Source organism: Wyeomyia smithii, chromosome 3, assembly GCF_029784165.1.
Source record: "Wyeomyia smithii strain HCP4-BCI-WySm-NY-G18 chromosome 3, ASM2978416v1, whole genome shotgun sequence".
Lineage (NCBI taxonomy): Eukaryota > Metazoa > Arthropoda > Insecta > Diptera > Culicidae > Wyeomyia > Wyeomyia smithii.
The window spans coordinates 151,162,035-151,180,347 of NC_073696.1; the positions used below are offsets into that span (position 1 = coordinate 151,162,035).

General features: G+C 37.7%; 1 protein-coding gene and 1 long non-coding RNA gene across 4 annotated transcripts in view; both read right to left on the reverse strand.

Moving 5' to 3' along the window:
* The window catches only part of LOC129727093 (calcineurin-binding protein cabin-1-like), a 667,482-nt gene that overhangs the window by 618,609 nt on the left and 30,560 nt on the right, over positions 1 to 18,313 (reverse strand). The gene's annotated exons all lie outside the window — the stretch shown is intronic.
* LOC129727097 (uncharacterized) lies at positions 12,877 to 14,384 on the reverse strand. 2 transcript variants are annotated; one of them, XR_008728479.1, is made up of 4 exons: positions 13,876 to 14,384; positions 13,625 to 13,772; positions 13,479 to 13,559; positions 12,877 to 13,398 (listed from the first exon to the last, which is right to left on the reverse strand). It is a non-coding gene; the product is annotated as an uncharacterized LOC129727097 (long non-coding RNA). The 2 variants fall into 2 exon arrangements; XR_008728480.1 differs by having other exon boundaries at positions 12,877 to 13,120; positions 13,180 to 13,772.

Consider the following 18,313-nt stretch of genomic DNA (forward strand, 5'->3'; position numbering starts at 1 on the left):
TGAAACATCAAAAAAACTCGTTAATGTTTATTTTACGCTACGATCAACCAACCAAGTCAAGAAGACTTCGACTTTGGAATGCTTTTGGAAAGCTCCGAAATCGATGGAGATTAACCCTCTAGTGTCCAGTGCCGCCTTTAGTCGGTCCTCAGTCACCCTCTAAAAAGCTTCAATCAATACTTAAAAAATGTTCTAAAAGATCCATAATGATTTTGTCGAAGTCCGTCTCAAAATTAACTTGGGAACTAGAGGGTTAAAAGCAACGACTTTAAATGTCAAATTCGTTCTCAATTTACACAAAATAATCATCACCATTGCCACTATAATCAGCACTGCGAAAATATCGACATTACTATGGGCAGAAATCAAATGTAAAAACGACTAACTACTGGAAATAATGTATAGAATATAAGACAACATTGTATTATTATAACTGTAGTCTACATTTGCTTGACGAAAATAAATAAATAAATAGATTAAATAAATAGATTAAAAATAAATAATATTTTTAAACTTAAATTTCGTTTATTCTTCATGTAATTCACCAAAAAAAAAATTCTTTGCAGGTTTTCGTACAATACTCGTTTTTAGTTAGGTATTCTACAAGAGGTATTCTACATAGCCGAAAACTACATGAGGTTTACTACATGACATCCCTGACTCTCAGGGAGATGTTTGATTAATATATTAAAGATTCCATCGTTACCAGGTTGATTTCTCAGGAGAGTAAATCTATGTTTAATCTCTTTCTGTAAATCTTTATAAATAGTTTTAAAAACAGAGTCACGAGAACGTTGATATTGACGTCTGCGGACATTTTTCAAACGAATTAGAAGTTGAAGATTTTCGTCAATTATTGGAGAATCAAATTTCACTTGAGTTTTGGAACAGAATAATTCCTGGCATCAACAACTACACATTTTAATGCTTCCAAAGCGGAATCAATATTCACTTCGTTTTGAAATTGTTCTCAATATGAGTTTTGTATCTTTCCCAATTAGCTATGTTATTATTAAAAACAGAGCTCATAGGGTTTAAAACTGATTCGTGTGATATGGAAAAAGTAATTGGAAGATGGTCAGAATCAAAGTCAGCATATGTGATCAATTCACTACATACATGACTTTGATCTGTTAGCACCAAATCAATTGTTGATGTTTTTTTTACAGGAGAATAACATGTAGGACTATTCGGAGACAAAATTGAATAGTATCCTGAGGAACATTGGAATTACTTTGAGAATTATTCCATGATCGATGTTTAGCGTTACAATCGCCGATTTTGTAAATCACTTTTAAAATAATTTTTGTGCTCGCGTGTGCATTGGAATGGTAAATATGCTACGACAATAAATAAAATCTTAAGTTCAGTTTGAACTTAAATTCCCATAGTTTCAATAACTTTTGTCTCAAGATGGGGAAGAGCACGATGTTTGATTCGGCGATGAATAACAATTGCAACTCCACCGCCGGAACCCTGAATCTTATCATATCTATGAACGTAATTGGGATCATATTTTAATCTGATGTTAGGTTTCAAAAATGTTTCTGTAATAATTGCAATGTGCACATTATTTACTGTTAAATTTTTTTTTTTTTTTATAATAGGGGGATTTGTAAGTAGCTTATGTATTTATGATAAATATTAGTAAATAATGAGAATGTGTGTCCAATCACAAATGGTGACTTCTCAACACTGTTAGTAATTTGTAATTTTAATTGTTAGGATTTGTTTGCTTTCGCAATTAGGACTTATCATTCGTAGGGATTTAAACCTACTTGTCAAGAAAGGAAAGTAAACTTACAACTCACTTAATTGCTAACTTATTGGCTATAAAGAGAGCTTATTGTAGCAATTGAGGACTGCAACGATTTTTGTCGAAAATTGTTAATAATTTTATTTGACATAACTTCTAATGGTTCAACACCAGTAAGTCTATGTAATTCGAGTGTACCAAACCAAGGAGGACGCTTCAAAATCATTTTCAGAATTTTATTCTGAATTCTTTGGAGCGTTTTCTTCCTTGTTCAACAGCAACTTGACCAGATCGGTACAGCATAAAGCATTGCTGGTCTAAAAATTTGTTTGTAAATCAAGAGTTTGTTCTTTAAACAAAGTTTAGAATTCCTGTCAATGAGAGGATATAAACATCTCGTATATTTGATGCACTTGGCTTGTATACTCTCAATGTGCTCTTTGAAAATAAGTTTTTTTGTTAAAAAATTTAAAAACTCATTCTCATTGGCCTTCAATGAGCGAGCATTCCAATTTAAAATGTTTAATTTAAAATCATTGCTAAATTTTAAATTAGATACAATTTGAATTGTAAAATTTGTTCCAAATTGAATAGCTTCAAACATGGATTTTGTCTGCAACATGGCGTTCATAAGATCGAACATTGCCTGTTGCAGAAAAGAAAGTTTTCCTGCCGTAATAGGCCCCAAGCAGTTGACATTAGAAAAAATGTTTTCGGTAGTAATATTAGCTGGGCTAATCAATGTATTTTTATTTTCTACCGGTTTTTGTTTACCTCCCATGTTAACGGTCATTTCGAATTACCAACATAAGGTGCATTAATGTTACTACCTGCTACCTGTGCATACGTTAAACGGGTATGCAAAGGAGTAGAAAAATTGCCTGGTACAGTGGGGCTTGGAGAATTATGTTTTGAAGTTTGTTTTGATTGGGAAATTGAATTTTGTTTACCTTGCCTTGCCTTAACAATGGCTAAACGGACTGGGCATTCGTAAAAATTTGACATATGGTTGCCGTTACAATTGGCGCACTGAAATTTTTTTCTCTGTTTCACAGGACATGTGTCCTTTTTGTAAGAGTTTCCACAATAAAGGCATTTTTGGTCCATGTTACAAAAATTAGATTCATGGCCATATCGTTGACAAGTACGGCATTGGGTGATATGCTTTTCACCTCCGCCAAACCTCCTACAAATTTCTCACTTTACACGCTTATTATATAAAGCATGTGCTTTTTCAAAAAATTTTAAGTTGTTAACCTCACTGCGGTGAAAATTTAAAAAAATTAACAAGGGAAATTCCAGCTCTCTGACTGTTTTCGCCGGTAACTTTAACGTCAGAAACAGACGTTGAGAGTTCCTTTTTGAAAATATTAAATTTAGAAGAAATAGTTACCACAATAGGTGGAACTTTCTCCTTTTATAAAGAATTTACATTTTTTATAGTATTACATTACTAATAACTTCTATTTCACCGGCTTCTTGCTCAGGCAAAATATCAAACATGTTATCACTGCAGGAATAGGTGGAACTTTCTCCTTTTATAAAGAATTTACATTTTTTATAGTATTACATTACTAATAACTTCTATTTCACCGGCTTCTTGCTCAGGCAAAATATCAAACATGTTATCACTGCAGACATTCGAATTGTCCGAGAGAGAATGCACTCTTTTTCTTCTCGTAGTGATGCGGTTTCTTTTTTCGACCTGTCATTTCAGGTGATACGAAAAAAGTTAAAACAAATGTTAAATTTAAAAGTAGGTAGCCTTGAGAAAGACTGATGGGAAATAACTTTCAGGTAGTCTTTAAAAGACACACTGATAAAACACAAACTTTGAAGCTATAGGCAGTCAAAGACCAGTCCACAAGCAACCGAAAACACGTCTGATCTGTAGGACAGTTCAAGACGCACTGGTTTTAATTTTTTTTCCTATAACATTCAGCATGGTCATCCGTTAAAATAAGTTATCCGACGGTATAAATTCTATTTTCGAAAGCTTATATATTTGTTCATTATTTACTGTTTCATACACATAGAGTTGTTTTCGTTAGCATTATTGACTAGACATGGTTTGCGTTGCATTGGCCTTGTCTCTACTTGCAAAACATTAATCGTTTTTAATTTATCCGATGTTAATCTAATTTTAGATAGTGCATCGACCACGACGTTACTTTTTCCAGGGACGAACTCAACCTCGGAGTCGAACTATTCGAGATCAATTCTCATCTGTGTTAGCGTCGAAGATGGGTTCCAAATTCCGAAGAGATAAACCAGTGGTCGATGGTCTGTACGTATTAAAAATTCACACCCTTAAAGCTATGGTCGATAGTGCATTATCGCTCAATGTATAGCTGCTAATTCTTTTTCAATGATGTGCTTGTTTGCTTCGCCTTTTGTTAACGCGCGACTGGCGAAAGAAACAGGCAGATCATTATTTTCGTACGTTTGTGATAAGACTGCCCCGCACGCAAAGTTTGAGGCGTCTGTTGTTCAGACAAATGTTTTCTGAAAGTCTGGATATTGTAATACTAGCATATTTTTGAATTTTTCGAACGAGGACTGACACTCCTCGGTCCGAATGAAATTTATGTTTTTCCTTAACAATTTATTAATGCTTGCGAAATTTGGAATAAAAAGTCTGTAATAATTACACATAGCCACAAAGCTTTTAATTTGGATGGCGTTCTGTGGTTATGGATAGTTTTCAATAATGTTAAATTTTGAATTATTGGGTAACATTCCTTTATCGGTTATCTTGTGCCCTAAAAAGTTACTTCTGTTTTGAAAAAATTGCATTTAGACGGATCTAGCTTCAGATTCCGTTTCTTCAAGCATTCAAACAATATCAATATCGCACGCTTAGCCTTGGGGCTAATAGCGGTCTCGATCAACTAGATTAGTTGAGAGAATTCGTTATCGATATTGTTTTTGGCACATTTTGCATGCGTAGGATAAGTACAATGATACACCGTGCCTCAGTGCAGAGTCGAGAAAATTTCCAGCTCGAAAAGTTCCTCGACTCGATCGGGAATCGAACCCGATATCACAACCGTGTGGGAGAGCTAGCCGACCGACATCGCTAACCACAGAGCCATGGGGACCACTAACACATTCAAACACTTTTCTTAAATTTTTCAGGTGGTGTTAAACTGAACAACCTACGTCAATCACGTCGTCGATATATAAAAATGCGCACTCAGGGCACAATCCACTAAGTGCAATCGACATCATACGTTGAAAACTGTTTGTACTTATGTTGAGTCCAAACGGTAATCGTTTGTATTGGAAATGACCTCGTTCTGGCAGTGAAAATGCCATAGATTCCCCTGACTTCTCTCGAGCTCAATTTGGTGGAAACCAGACATGAGATCTAATGTAGAAAAATATTTTGCTCTGCCGAGCTGGTCAAGAATATCATTAGTTTTCGGCAAGCGAAACTTATCTGCCAAAAGTTGTTTGTTTAATGAAAGTCTACGACAAGCCTCCATTTTTTCGATTTGTTTGGTACTAGTAATAATGGTGAGTTGTAATTTGACACAGAAGGTTCAATTATGTCGTCTTCAAAAGAAGTTTATCCACTTTTTATCTTCATGACATTGTGCATTTCGGTAATTTTTTATATATACTGGTGTCTTATATGCTAGGTTAACTTTCTATCGATAACAATTATTGCATGTTAATGAATCGTCTTGTAAGCTATATATATCGCTGTATTCATTACACAGTTGTTAAATCGATTGTTTTGCAGACGCTGGTATATCACTTAAGTTTGATTCAGCGTAAAGTTTTTCGATTCGATCTACGATTCGATCTATGATTTTGATTGATTTTCACTATATGATAATCAATTAAATTTGAAAATTTAAAGTTAGTATTGCTTATTTGTACGGAGAAATCATTAGTATTCATTATTTTAGCATAATGTGCCGTACTATTTACAATGGCGTTGGCACAGAAAACGCCTGGCGCGAGCTCAGAAGAGTTGATTATAGTGTCTCTATCTGAGCTCACATCTTATTATATATAAAATTTCCACAAAATTAGTATCAAATGAAAAGTCTAGCTGCCTCATAACACCCTATTGAATTTTACTGTAATCGAACTGTAACTTCGTCTGTAATGTACCGAAATGTGAAAATCACGAAACTTCATTATCGCAGAAACTACACAACCGATTTGATCAATATTATTTACTATACTAGCTCTTCGGCTGACATATATCTTTGCTAAAGGCATCTACACGTTACGAGCTTTTTTTTATTCAACGACGTGAAAGTATGATAGTAAACCAACTAAACAATGTCTTGTCTGAACGAAAATTATTCAAATTGTGGTATCAAGGATTGGTAAATACAACATGTTCAGTTCTGATTAATCAACATTTGCTATATAACATTTGTTTGCAATTCACTATTTTATATCATACCATGCATGTCTCACTTCCGTTCTTCAGGTTGATACGAGGACTAGAGATACGAGCTCTAGAGGTTATCGACAAGTCACTTACACAAATAAACCAAGTGCTTGCGCCAAACATTAAAGCCAACAGTATGGCTGGAATTATGCCAACACTTAAAAATCACCTGACGCAGCTCGTTAACATTGCTTTTTTGGAATTCAAGAACGAACTTCGGAACGAATTAACGGAATCGCTGACCAGCATAAACAACAAAATTTCACAGCTAGGAAAGCTGTTTGTAGAAACGGCAAACAGCTGTTCAATACAAACCAATCCGTTAGAGATAAACATTGTAGTTGAGCTTAAAACTCTGTTATCCTGCATCGAAGAACTAAGAACTAAGTCAGCGAGTGCTGCCGCTCCCCCAATAGCTTCACCTGTTTCACCTCCAAGTTTGACAACAGAACTTAATTTGGATAATGCCAATAATTCAGGATGGCGGTTTCTAGGTTCAAAAAAAGTTTGGAAAGCGGATTGGACAGATTATGATGAACGCAGAAGGCGTCGTTTGGTACAGTTGAAGAATGCAGATGCAGCCAGAAGAAGGAGGATTCGACGACAACGGGCTAACAACAACAGTACTAACAACAACAACCGCAATGGTAACAATTACAACAACCGCAACAATAACAACCACCAGAACAACTATAACAACCACAACCGCAACAACAACATCTACAACAACCGCAGCAATAACAACCACCAGAACCGCAACAATAACATCTTCAATCGCAACAATAACATCTACAACAACCGCAACATTAACAACTCCAACAACAACTATAACAGTATCATTCTGTGCCGAACACGCATCAGTATCGGACGTGTGATCGGTGATCGTTCCGAAAGAATATAAAACAAAAGACGTGAGAACAAGTGTTGGCATTGTTTGCCTGGTCGAGTGAAATAAATCCGGGTTCAAGGTCGCGCCTTTGTGCAACTGTTTCGTATCGTGACTACCAACTGGTGCGTAAGCCGATTTGGCTGCTGGCTGAATTGTGCTACAGCAGTGGACGAGACACAAAAGAGGAAAAAGAAGAAGCCATCAGTTGACAGTGAGTTGTATCGCTGTGTGGAGTGATCTCACACCTGGCTCGCTGCTGGTGGCTGTTCGGTGCTGCTGTATTGGTGCTGCTGGCTGTAACGGCTGCAACTTCGAACGATCGGACAACCAACCTTACTGGAAGGGAGAAGTAAAAAGGTACGTGCTCTTGTCGGCGCTAGTGCGCTAGACTTAGCGGGATGGATGTAGATCCCTCGCCTCCCGCGCCACCATCCCCGAACCCCTCTGACCCTGACCCTTCTGTTACCCCCTCCCCTGTTCATTCTTCAGTCCCCCCTCGCCCCAGGCTTTACCCAGACGGAGCCCAGGGCAGCTATACTGTCTATTTTCGGCCAAAGGCGGGACCGAAATCGAAACAGTTGAACCTCTTGCAGATTTCTAAAGCCCTGACGAAGGAGTACAAGGGCGTGACCGAAATTTCCAAGGTCCGGCCTAACAAGCTCCGTGTCGTGGTCAGTAACCTGAAAGAGGCCAACGATATAGCTTGCTCTGAGCTCTTCACACGCGAGTATCGCGTTTACATACCCGCACGAGACGTGGAGATCGACGGTGTCATAACCGATTCGAGTCTGTCCGTCGAGTGTATACTGGCAAGTGCCAAAGGGTGCTTTAAAAACAAAACCTGTCCCGATGTAAAGGTGCTCGACTGCAAGCAATTGCGGTCAGCATCGATCATCGGTGGCAAAACAGTATACACCCCGTCAGACTCGTTTCGAGTTGCGTTCGCCGGGTCAGCGCTACCAAGCCACGTCTCGATCCACCGGGTTCGTCTCCCTGTGCGATTATATGTGCCTCGCGTCATGAACTGCCTGAATTGTAAGCAGTTAGGCCACACCGCCGCCTACTGCTGCAATAAGGCACGTTGTGGCAAGTGTGGGGAGAATCATGCGGATGATTCCTGCAGTAAAAATGCTGAAAAATGCATTCACTGTGGGGAGAGTCAGCATGAGCTCTCGACATGTGCGGTGTACATGCAGCGCAGGGATAAAATAAAGAGGTCTCTCAAAGAGCGTTCGAAGCGTTCTTACGCTGAGATGCTGAAGAAGACCGTTACCACTTCTCCCATTACATCAAACCCTTATGATCTGTTGTCCTCTGATGAAACCGATCCTGACGATTCACCAGCGGGAACATCTTACGCCAATCCTGGGGAGTCTAGAAAGAGGAAAAATATTTCCTCTTCTAAACTTCCCAGAAAAGGTCCTAAGATTTCTCAAAGTGAAATGAAAGTTACAAGCAAACCAAACAGTGCTGCGGAAAAACCGAAGCAAACTCCTCCTGGGCTTGCAAATTTAAAGTCCCAGAAGGAGTTCCCAGCACTGCCAGGAACACCTAAAACCCCAGTTGTTCCTTTTGCACATCCAGTTGATGAAACAAACTCTGGATTAGTTAAATTTTCTGACATTGTGGACTGGATTTTTGAATTTTTCAATGTACCCGATCCAATTAAAATTTTTCTTACAGCATTTCTCCCAACAGTTAGATCATTTTTGAAGCAGTTGACTGCCCAATGGCCCCTCCTTGCAGCGATTGTATCCTTCGATGCCTAATTCAACTGCGTATATGAAGGATTCTATCTCTGTCTTACAGTGGAATTGTAGAAGTATTTTACCAAAAATTGATTCGTTTAAAGTTCTGATAAATAAAAACAAATGCGATGCATTTTCCCTTTGTGAAACTTGGCTTACTTCGAATATTGATCTCAACTTCCATGATTTTAATATTATTCGCCTTGATCGAGACACCCCATATGGAGGAGTACTTTTAGGGATTAAAAAGTGCTATTCGTTCCACGTATTAACCTCTCCTCGATTCCAGGCATCGAAGTTGTCGCATGTCAAATGACAATACAAGGTAAAGAGCTTTGTACTGCCTCAATTTATATTCCTCCCAGAGCACAGGTTGGGCAACGGCTGCTCTTTGATTTAATAGAACTTCTTCCCTCGCCACGTTTGATTTTGGGAGACTTCAACTCTCATGGCGTGGCTTGGGGTTCCCCTTACAATGATAACCGCTCCTCTTTAATCTATAACCTTTGCGATGACTTCGACATGACACGACAAGAACACGTTAAGACCCCGGATCCGGAAACAGCAACTAGACCCGCACGATACTCTCAGGTCCCGAGGGAGACAACCCAATATGCCAGTCCGTAATATCTTGGCCCAGCAGCGGAACATATTCAATATGCTGCTTACCTATGGCGATGGAAAACCATCAAACAACAAATCAGTGCTTTTAATGCAAAACATTCTAGCTTTAAGTTAGATTTAGTTTCAGCTCGTAGTCGGCAGCGAGGATAAAAAATTTGCTTTTAGTTATTAAGATACTTTAGGAAGTAAGCTACCAGATATAATTGGCGCCGTTAAACATTAAATTGTATTTGTGCCGTGTCAAATAAATTATAGATGAAGAAAAAAAATATAACAGTATCAATAATCACAACAATCAGATCCCGAATCGTACCCTCAACCTTAACAGAAATCTTAACAACAGCTACTACAACCAACTACCACCAGACCCTGTGCTTCTTGCTGCAGCGAAGGATAAATTTTCTCGACCCCCACCTAATCTCCAGCATATCTTTTTTCAACGAGGCGAAGTACTTAATCCGTACCCAGCGAATAATAAGTCGTCATCATCTTTCATGCCTACCATACCCTCCCTCTTCTGGAAATGAAACAAATGAAACACAAGTTCATGCACATCTCGAAAACTAACCAAGCAAATGGAACCAAATTTGGCACATTTAGGAAGCTTCGTGGCCGCAAGGTTACAGAGTCCGCTTTGATGAGCGAGTGGTCGTGGGTTCGAATCTTAGTAGAATCAGGCCATTTGGTTGTCAAAGGACTTTAACATGGGTTCATTCTCAGGCTCTCTACTACATACCCTTCCTTCAAGCTGAATTCTATAGTACCCTTGCTGACTTTCATCCTAACAAAAAAGTTCCTCTTATAATAAAACTGTTCTGAGTAACGTATAATAGTTCTCTTCAGGGAATTGTAGTTATGACGCGGTCTTGGCTGGAGGAACGAGGTTTCGATACGACTCCTTCCTCTTGACGAAAATATAAGTCCCACTTATAATAAACCTGAACAGAGGTGAAGCATTAAGTGCCTCTTCAGGGAATTGTGATTGTGACGCGGTGTTGGTAGGAGGAACGAGGTTCGATAAGACTCCTTCCTCTTGACAAAATAAGTCCTTCTTATAATAAAACTGATTTCAGAGATATTTACCCTCTACAGGGAATTGTAATCGGCGATATTGGCACGAGGAACGAGGTTTCGATAAGACTCCTTCCTCTTGACATAATAAGTCCCTCTTAGAATAAACCTGGCCAGAGAGGAACGTTAGATGTAGCCTCAGTTCAGGCAATTGTAATTTGGCGATATTGGTAGGATAGAAAAGAGGCTCGGTATAGTAGAGCAGTAAGCTTGAAATGTAAGGGTAAACACACAAGCACGGATATAAAAAAAAGCGTATCATTCACTTCAATAGTGATACTGCCAATAATATGAAGTGCGGAGTACAGAAAACACCTGGGCAATATCACAATAGATCAAAATGTCTCTGGTTGCAGTGATGAGTCCACACAGAGAAAAAAAAAACAAATTTGGCAGGTGGATGTTTTTAGGGTTGACAAATATATCCATAATGGTTTGACACCCCTCCCTCTACTAAAAGGGAGGGATTCCATACAAATGAAGCACAAATTTCTGCACATCTCAAGAACTAACCAAGTAAATGGAACCAAATTTGGCTGTTGGATGTTTTTAGGGGTATCAAATATATCCATAACAGTTAGACACCCCTCCCTCTTTTAAAAGGGAGGGGTCTCATACAAAAGAACCACAAATTTCGCACAGCTCGAGAACCAATCCACCAAATATAACCAAATTTGGCATGTGAATGTTTCTAGAGGTAACAAATATGTCTATAATGGTTCGACACTCCTCCTTCTTATGTGAGGGAGGGGTTCCAAACAAATGAAACGCAAATTTCTGCACATCTCGAGAACTAACCAAATAAATGGAACCAAATTCGGCATGAGAATATTTTTAGGGGTAACAAAGATGTCTATAATGTTTCGGAGGGGTTCCACACAATTTTCTGCACATCTCGAGAAATAATCGAGCAAATGGAACCAAATTTGATATGTTGAGGTTTTTTGAGAGCAAGGAAAATTTTCGACTCCAGACGCCATTGTTAAATTTAAGATGGAAACTTCCGGTTTTTATCCGGAAAATATCTCCAAATATCATTTTAAAATCCAAGAGTGCGACTTCCGGTTTCTGAAAAACAGTGGGATATGAACAAATACCACCTAATATGGGTATTTCGGAAATCGTGATGATGCACTGAAACCACAAATCTACCTCCGACAACATTTTGAGTTCATATATGAGAAAAAAAAACATTTTGAGTTGTAAGATGGCGACTTCCGGTGACTGAAAAACTGCCGAAAATGACCAAATACCACCTGTTTTTTTAACCAGAATGACGCTTAGAGGCCAGAAATCGTCTCCAAATGCCATTTTGAAATCCAGGAGGGCGACTTCCGGTTTCTGAAAAACAGCGGCAAATGACCAAATATGGGTATTTCCGGTATGTTATGATGCACTGAAGCCACGAATCGACCTCAGACAACATTTTGAATTGTATCGTGGCGACTGCTGGTGACTGGAAAAAAGACGAAAATGGTCAAATACCACTCAATATGGGTGTTTCTTTAACCAGAATGATGCTCAGAGGCCAAAAATGGTCTCTGAATACCATTTTGAAATCCAAGATGGCGACTTCCGGTTTCTGAAAAACAGCGAGATATGACCAAATACCACCCGATATGGATATTTCCGAAATCTTGATGATGCACTGAAACCACAAATCGATCTTAGGGGCGTTCAATATTTACGTAAGCAAATAGGGGAGAGGGGGGGTATGCAATTTTCTTACGCTATCTTACAGGAGCGGGAGGGGGGAGAATTAATATTCTTACGTAAGAAAAATATTGGGATTGCAGCTGTTCAAATACCCATGTTCATGAAAGCGTGGACGGTGAAATTCATGGAAGGAAATTACGGAATTACTCGAATAAAGGACAGAAGAGGAAATGAAGTACTGTGCTTGCTCATAATGATAAAACTAAAATAAAAAAAAACAATACATGCTGGCAGTAAGATCTTACTATGGGGGAGGGGGGTATCAAAAAAACTTACGATGTCTTACAATGTGCGGAGGGGGGGTCGAAAAAGTGGAAAAAAATGCTTACGTAATTATTGAACGGCCCCTTAGACAACATTTTGAGTTGTAAAATGGCTACTTTTGGTGACTGGAAAACTGCCGAAAATGACCCAAAAACAACCAAATATGGGTGTTTCTTTAACCAGAATGATGCTCAGAGGAAATTGTCTCCAAATGCCATTTTGAAATCCAAGATGGCGGCTTCCTGGTGCTGGAAAATAGCAGCAAATGACCAAATACCACCCAATATGAGTGTTTCTTTAACCAGAATGACGCTAAGAGGCCACTGATTGGCAACACTGTTGTTCTAGGTTAACACAAAGTTTTCTTTTCTGTGAATAAATCTAAATTATTCGTATTTATTTGCAAGCTTATTTCATTACAAGTAATGTAATTGGTAGTGATAACGCTATTTGTAGACCGAGTGATGTTATTTGTGATATTGTGATAGAATAAACGTACAAAAAATCATTTTTCACATAGCTCAACGTTACCAGAAGGGGTTATTGTTTGACCTATTATCAGGCTGAGAATTAGCCTGTGGTTGTTGTTGTTGCTGCTGCGTTATCTTGCTGCTACTGTTGTATTGGGGTGATGGAATCTGCAGGTGAAATTATACTGAATTGAGTAGAAGTCAACTGTGAGTACCCCTATAAATACATTTGTGACGTTGCAGTCTCTTTCGAAAGCTTTTCGTGCTATCCTCTGCCGCCCAAACGGTTACTTGACAAGCGCTTAGCATTTGATGGAACTCTGATCGATTCGCATAATGGTCTCGCTCCTACAATAAAGACTTGATATTGTGATACCCTTTGCCGCCCAAACGGTTACTTGACGAACAAATATCTGGTCTGTGGTTGATTGGTTCAATCTGGTAGGCTGGAAAACATACTTCCACGTTCAGTTTATGAGTAACTGTGGAATCAGAAATCTCTTGCAGTATCAGTTTGCTGACTTACCTGTGGTAAACTTTATACATATACATAGTCAAAAGGCCTGTTTTTGGATGCGTCTCTATTTGTATCTGTTATTTCAATTCGCTAGAATATCATGTCAATTCCAATTGTAGTATTTATAGATCTTTAATAGTGTGTTGCATTCTCACCCAACTGTCTGTTTACCTTCCCGACATATAGACATATAGACTATCTATCTCAGCTTGTTATTCGCAACTAATAATTTATTTTAAACAAAGTTGACACGAAGAGCCTACATAGGCAAAGTTGTGCTGTTTACTAGCTTTTCATTTTGATCTAAGGAGTGCAAATTGAATTCGTTGTTAAATGAAAATTTTCGTGATATATTGAAAAGGTGTGTGTGCAGTTGCTTTTGTAAAATTGTTGTTATTATACTTACCAGAAGACCAGAAGGACCGTAGTAAACTCTTGACTTGTATGTACTGTTTCACTGATGCACATCTCAAGTGCCGCAACATAACCGCGAACTCTGCGCGACGCATCAAGGAGAAAATGTATTTTTGCTCTCATAACTGTTCGAGTATCTATCAACGGATCATTGAGATGCAGGACAACAAAGCTTCGATTGTGGGATCACTTGCAGTTGAGCTAAGGGGTGCTGTTGCCAATGCAGTATCCCAGGAAATGCAAGACTTCAGAAGCGAAATGAAACAAATCACTGCTGCCATAGAAAAGTCACAAGATTTCCTGTCGTCAAAGTTTGATGAAATAGTAACCGACTTTCAAGAACTGAAAGAAGAGAATGGATGCTTGAAGCATGAAATTGATAAAATGAAAAATTCTCAACAAAATTTGTCTAAAACAGTTCACAAGCTTGAACATGAAGTAGATAAAAATAACCGCAAAAAAATAGTAGAAATGCAGTTGTTCTCGGTATTCCATATCACCCAGATGAGAATACTCAAAAAATTGTTCAAAAAGTTATTGTTTGTTGTGGTGTTACTGCAGGTCCTGATATGGTCGTTTCAGCCACTAGGTTGAATGCAAAAAATAAACCGATAAATTCTCTTGTGCCCATTCGAGTAGTTTTCAATAGTGAAAATAACAAAGAGATAATTTTCAATAAGAAAAAGGAAACAGGTAAATTTTTCTCTACGCAAATCGGTCCTAATTATATAATCAATGGGAAGCCAACAACCGTTACAGTACGCAACGAATTGACTCCGCTGTCCATGGAACTTCTGTTAGAAATGAGAGGGTACCAGGATAAGTCAAAACTGAAATATGTTTGGTGTAGCAGAGGAGGAAATGTATTGGTTAAAAAAAAAATCTAAGCCAGAGATGATAAAAACTAGGGATGATTTATTAGAGTTAATTAGCCGTTATAGTGGAAGATCGCCTTCAAAGGAAACCCCCTCCCCTAAAAGAAAATGCAGTAACAATAACTCTAATAAACAAACTTCTATGTTTGCATGTTCTATGTTTACTTGTATCAAATTAATAGAAATGGCTAATCAAATAAATTCATATCACGATTGTTTGGAAGATTTTAACTTAAATTATACCGTAATTGGAAATAATGTCCTCCGTATAGCTCAGTGGAACATAAGAGGAATGAATAATATGCAGAAGTTTGACAATATTCTTTTGCTGCTCGACAACATAAAAATTTCCATTGATGTAGTTGTGGTGGGTGAAACGTTCCAAATTCTAGTCCGATTTTCTCTTGTCGTGATACATCATCCAAAAACAATTTCTACCGATGGATTTCACATGATTCATGCTGAAATAAAATCCAATGGCATTCTATGCGATGTTGTGGGAGTTTACAGGCCTCAGTCTTATGATTTCAATCAATTTTATGCTAAACTAGGAAACTTATTGTCCACTCATAGTTCACATCTTCGTTTTATTGTAGGAGATATAAATATTCCAATCAATTTAGTACAAAATAATATTGCTCGTCGGTATAAAAGTTTACTAGCTTCATTTGATTATAATTGTACAAATACGTATGCAACTTGCCCAATCAGTAGTAACATACTGGATCACTGTATCTGCCGAAATGAAGATGTTGTTTACTTGAGAAACGATACGATTTGTTCAGATATCAGTAATCACCTTATAGTTGTTTCGTCGTTTAAAATGAATAATCCAAGGGAACATGTTATCTTAACAAAAAATCACAGGAGGGTTGTGTGCAAAGCCACGACCGCAAGGTTGAAGTAGAATACTTTCACAAGAAAGATTACCCGGCTGCTTGCGTGTCAGTCATTTTTTCTAGTAAATAAACGTTGACTAATCAGATCAATCGCGCGATCGATTGCGCTTCAACAAGGATTGACCATTTTCAATAATATAGTATGGTGCTTGTCATGATTGAGAATTGATAGTTTTTAAATTTTGATTATGTGAAAAATTGATTTTTATGCAGATAATGAAAGTTTTTCGGCTGTCGTGCTCGTGACTGAAGGAAAAGATAATTCAGTATATTCTGAGACATGAAGATAAAGTAAAATTTATAACTTTTATAAATTTAAATATGTGAATTAATTTATTCGAAAATATTAACTCTTCAATCAGGCTTTTATTTCATCCTGAAAAGGACAATTTATTGTTCAATTCAATATCGGATAAGATGCCGATCACATCTTTGCGTTACCACTGACAGTGCGAATGAAGTATTCCTTGTGATAAAATAAACTGTGAAAAGCTGATTTAACACTCAAAACTAGACGGCTCACATGTTGTCAAAATAAGTCAACTTTTCATTGAATGCATTTACTAGTGCCCGCTATCGCAAAGAGACATTTCACTAAAGTGCCTCACTGCATCAGCTGCTATCGATGCTGATACCCGCTGCAACTGCTACGCTATCTGTAGTCATGCCACAGTTGTGGCCGCTATACGCTGCCATTGGTATCCGCTGTCCCTGCATCAGCTGGCCCAGCTGCTATCGATGCTGAGATCCGCTGCAACTAGTGCGCTATCCATTGTTATGTTACAGCTGTGGTCGCTATCCGCTATCGCTGGTATCCACTGCACTGCTACTGCTGCTGCTAAGGGAGGACTGCTGTTGTCGCTGTCTAGAATTATTATAAGCGGCTTCGGCTTAAACAGGCTCTTATATAGGCCAAATAGCATATTTTTAATTGCAAGGTATATGATGCTGTCGACCGTGCTTGGGAAGCAATCATATAACAACCAATCAGAGGTCGAATTCTTCGTTTTGAGAAGGCTTGACTATTTTCAATAGTACAATAGTTTGAATAATAAAATTGCAATTATCTTCATTTGGGAAGAATCTTAGAAGATTTTCCAATCTATTGCTGCAATAACGGAGGAAATCCATCGAATACTAACCGATTTATTAGCATCTGAAATTGGACATATTTTTCACTTTTTCCGGTTTTAGATTTCCATTTCACATCCCTATGCCAAACTTCCTGAGAGAAGTATTCTACTTCAAAAATTGTTGACAAAAACAAATTAAATCAATTTTGCTTGTACTGAAGATATAAATGAATCTATTATTGCAATAACAACGGCCTACAACAATCTATTAAATCAATGTACCACAATGTACCACAAAAAGTGAACGTGTGAAAATCAAAAGCAAGCATTGTCCTTGGATTGATTACTATACGTGGCAGTGAATTAAACTCAAAAATAAATATCTGAAAAAGATAAAAAGAAATCCTGCCGACAATCACCTACTAGAAATGTTCAAGCATGTCACTAAAAGAGCCGATATTGCTAAACGAAGGTGTAAAAAGCAATATTTTGCAAAACTGTTTGAAGATACTTCTAGCGCTAAACTATGAAAAATTTTGAACGAAATATTGGGCAGGAAAAATGAAGACCGCAATATTGAACTTGAGAACAATGGAAATAAAACGTCAAATAACTTAGAAGGGTGTGAAATTTTCGATGAATACTTTTCTAGTGTCTAGCTAAAAGTATTCCTAGAAACAACATCAATCCTTTGAGCACTGTAACACCCATTGGTCAAACCATATTTCTAAAGCATACAAATGAAATAGAGGTTACTTCTCTTATAAAAATTTTCACAGAGATTTTCAATAAAATGCTGAGGAATGGTGAATATCCCGACTGTCTGAAAGTAGCAAGAGTCGTTCCAGTATTTAAATCCGGCGATACGTCTGACCCATGTAATTTCCGACCTGTTTCCACGTTGTCAGTACTGAACAAAATATTTGAAAAATTATTAGTTAACAGATAAGTAATTTTTTTAAATAGGTTCAATGTCCTGTATAAGTTCCAATATGGATTCAGGAAAGGATGTGGGACTTCTACTGCAATAACTGAACTGGTTGAATTTTTATTAGATAAAATAGATAATAAATGTATAGTTGGTGGCCTTTTTATAGATCTTAAAAAGGCTTTTGACACTTTAAACCATAATATTCTGTTGAAAAAACTAGAATGCTATGGAATACGTGGCTTAGCTAATACTATAATAAGCAGTTATTTGAGTGGAAGGCAACAGTTTGTGGCGATAAAAGAGGCACAGAGTACTCTCCGTTCTATAAATGTAGGAGTTCCCCAAGGGAACAATATTGGACCTCTTCTATTCCTCCTCTATATAAATGATATTGGTAATCTGCCCCTCAGAGAAACGCCGAAATTATTTGCAGATGATACAGCACTTTTTTATCCTAATCAAGATGTGTCATCTGTGATCCCAATCATAACAAGTGACTTGAAAATCCTATTAAACTATTTTAATACAAACTTACTTTCACTGAACTTATCAAAGACCAAATATATGGTGTTCTATTCGCCAAGGAAAAAAATTCCAGAGCATATTGGTCCGTCATAGGGGTCTGATTGAACATGTATCCGAATTTAAATAT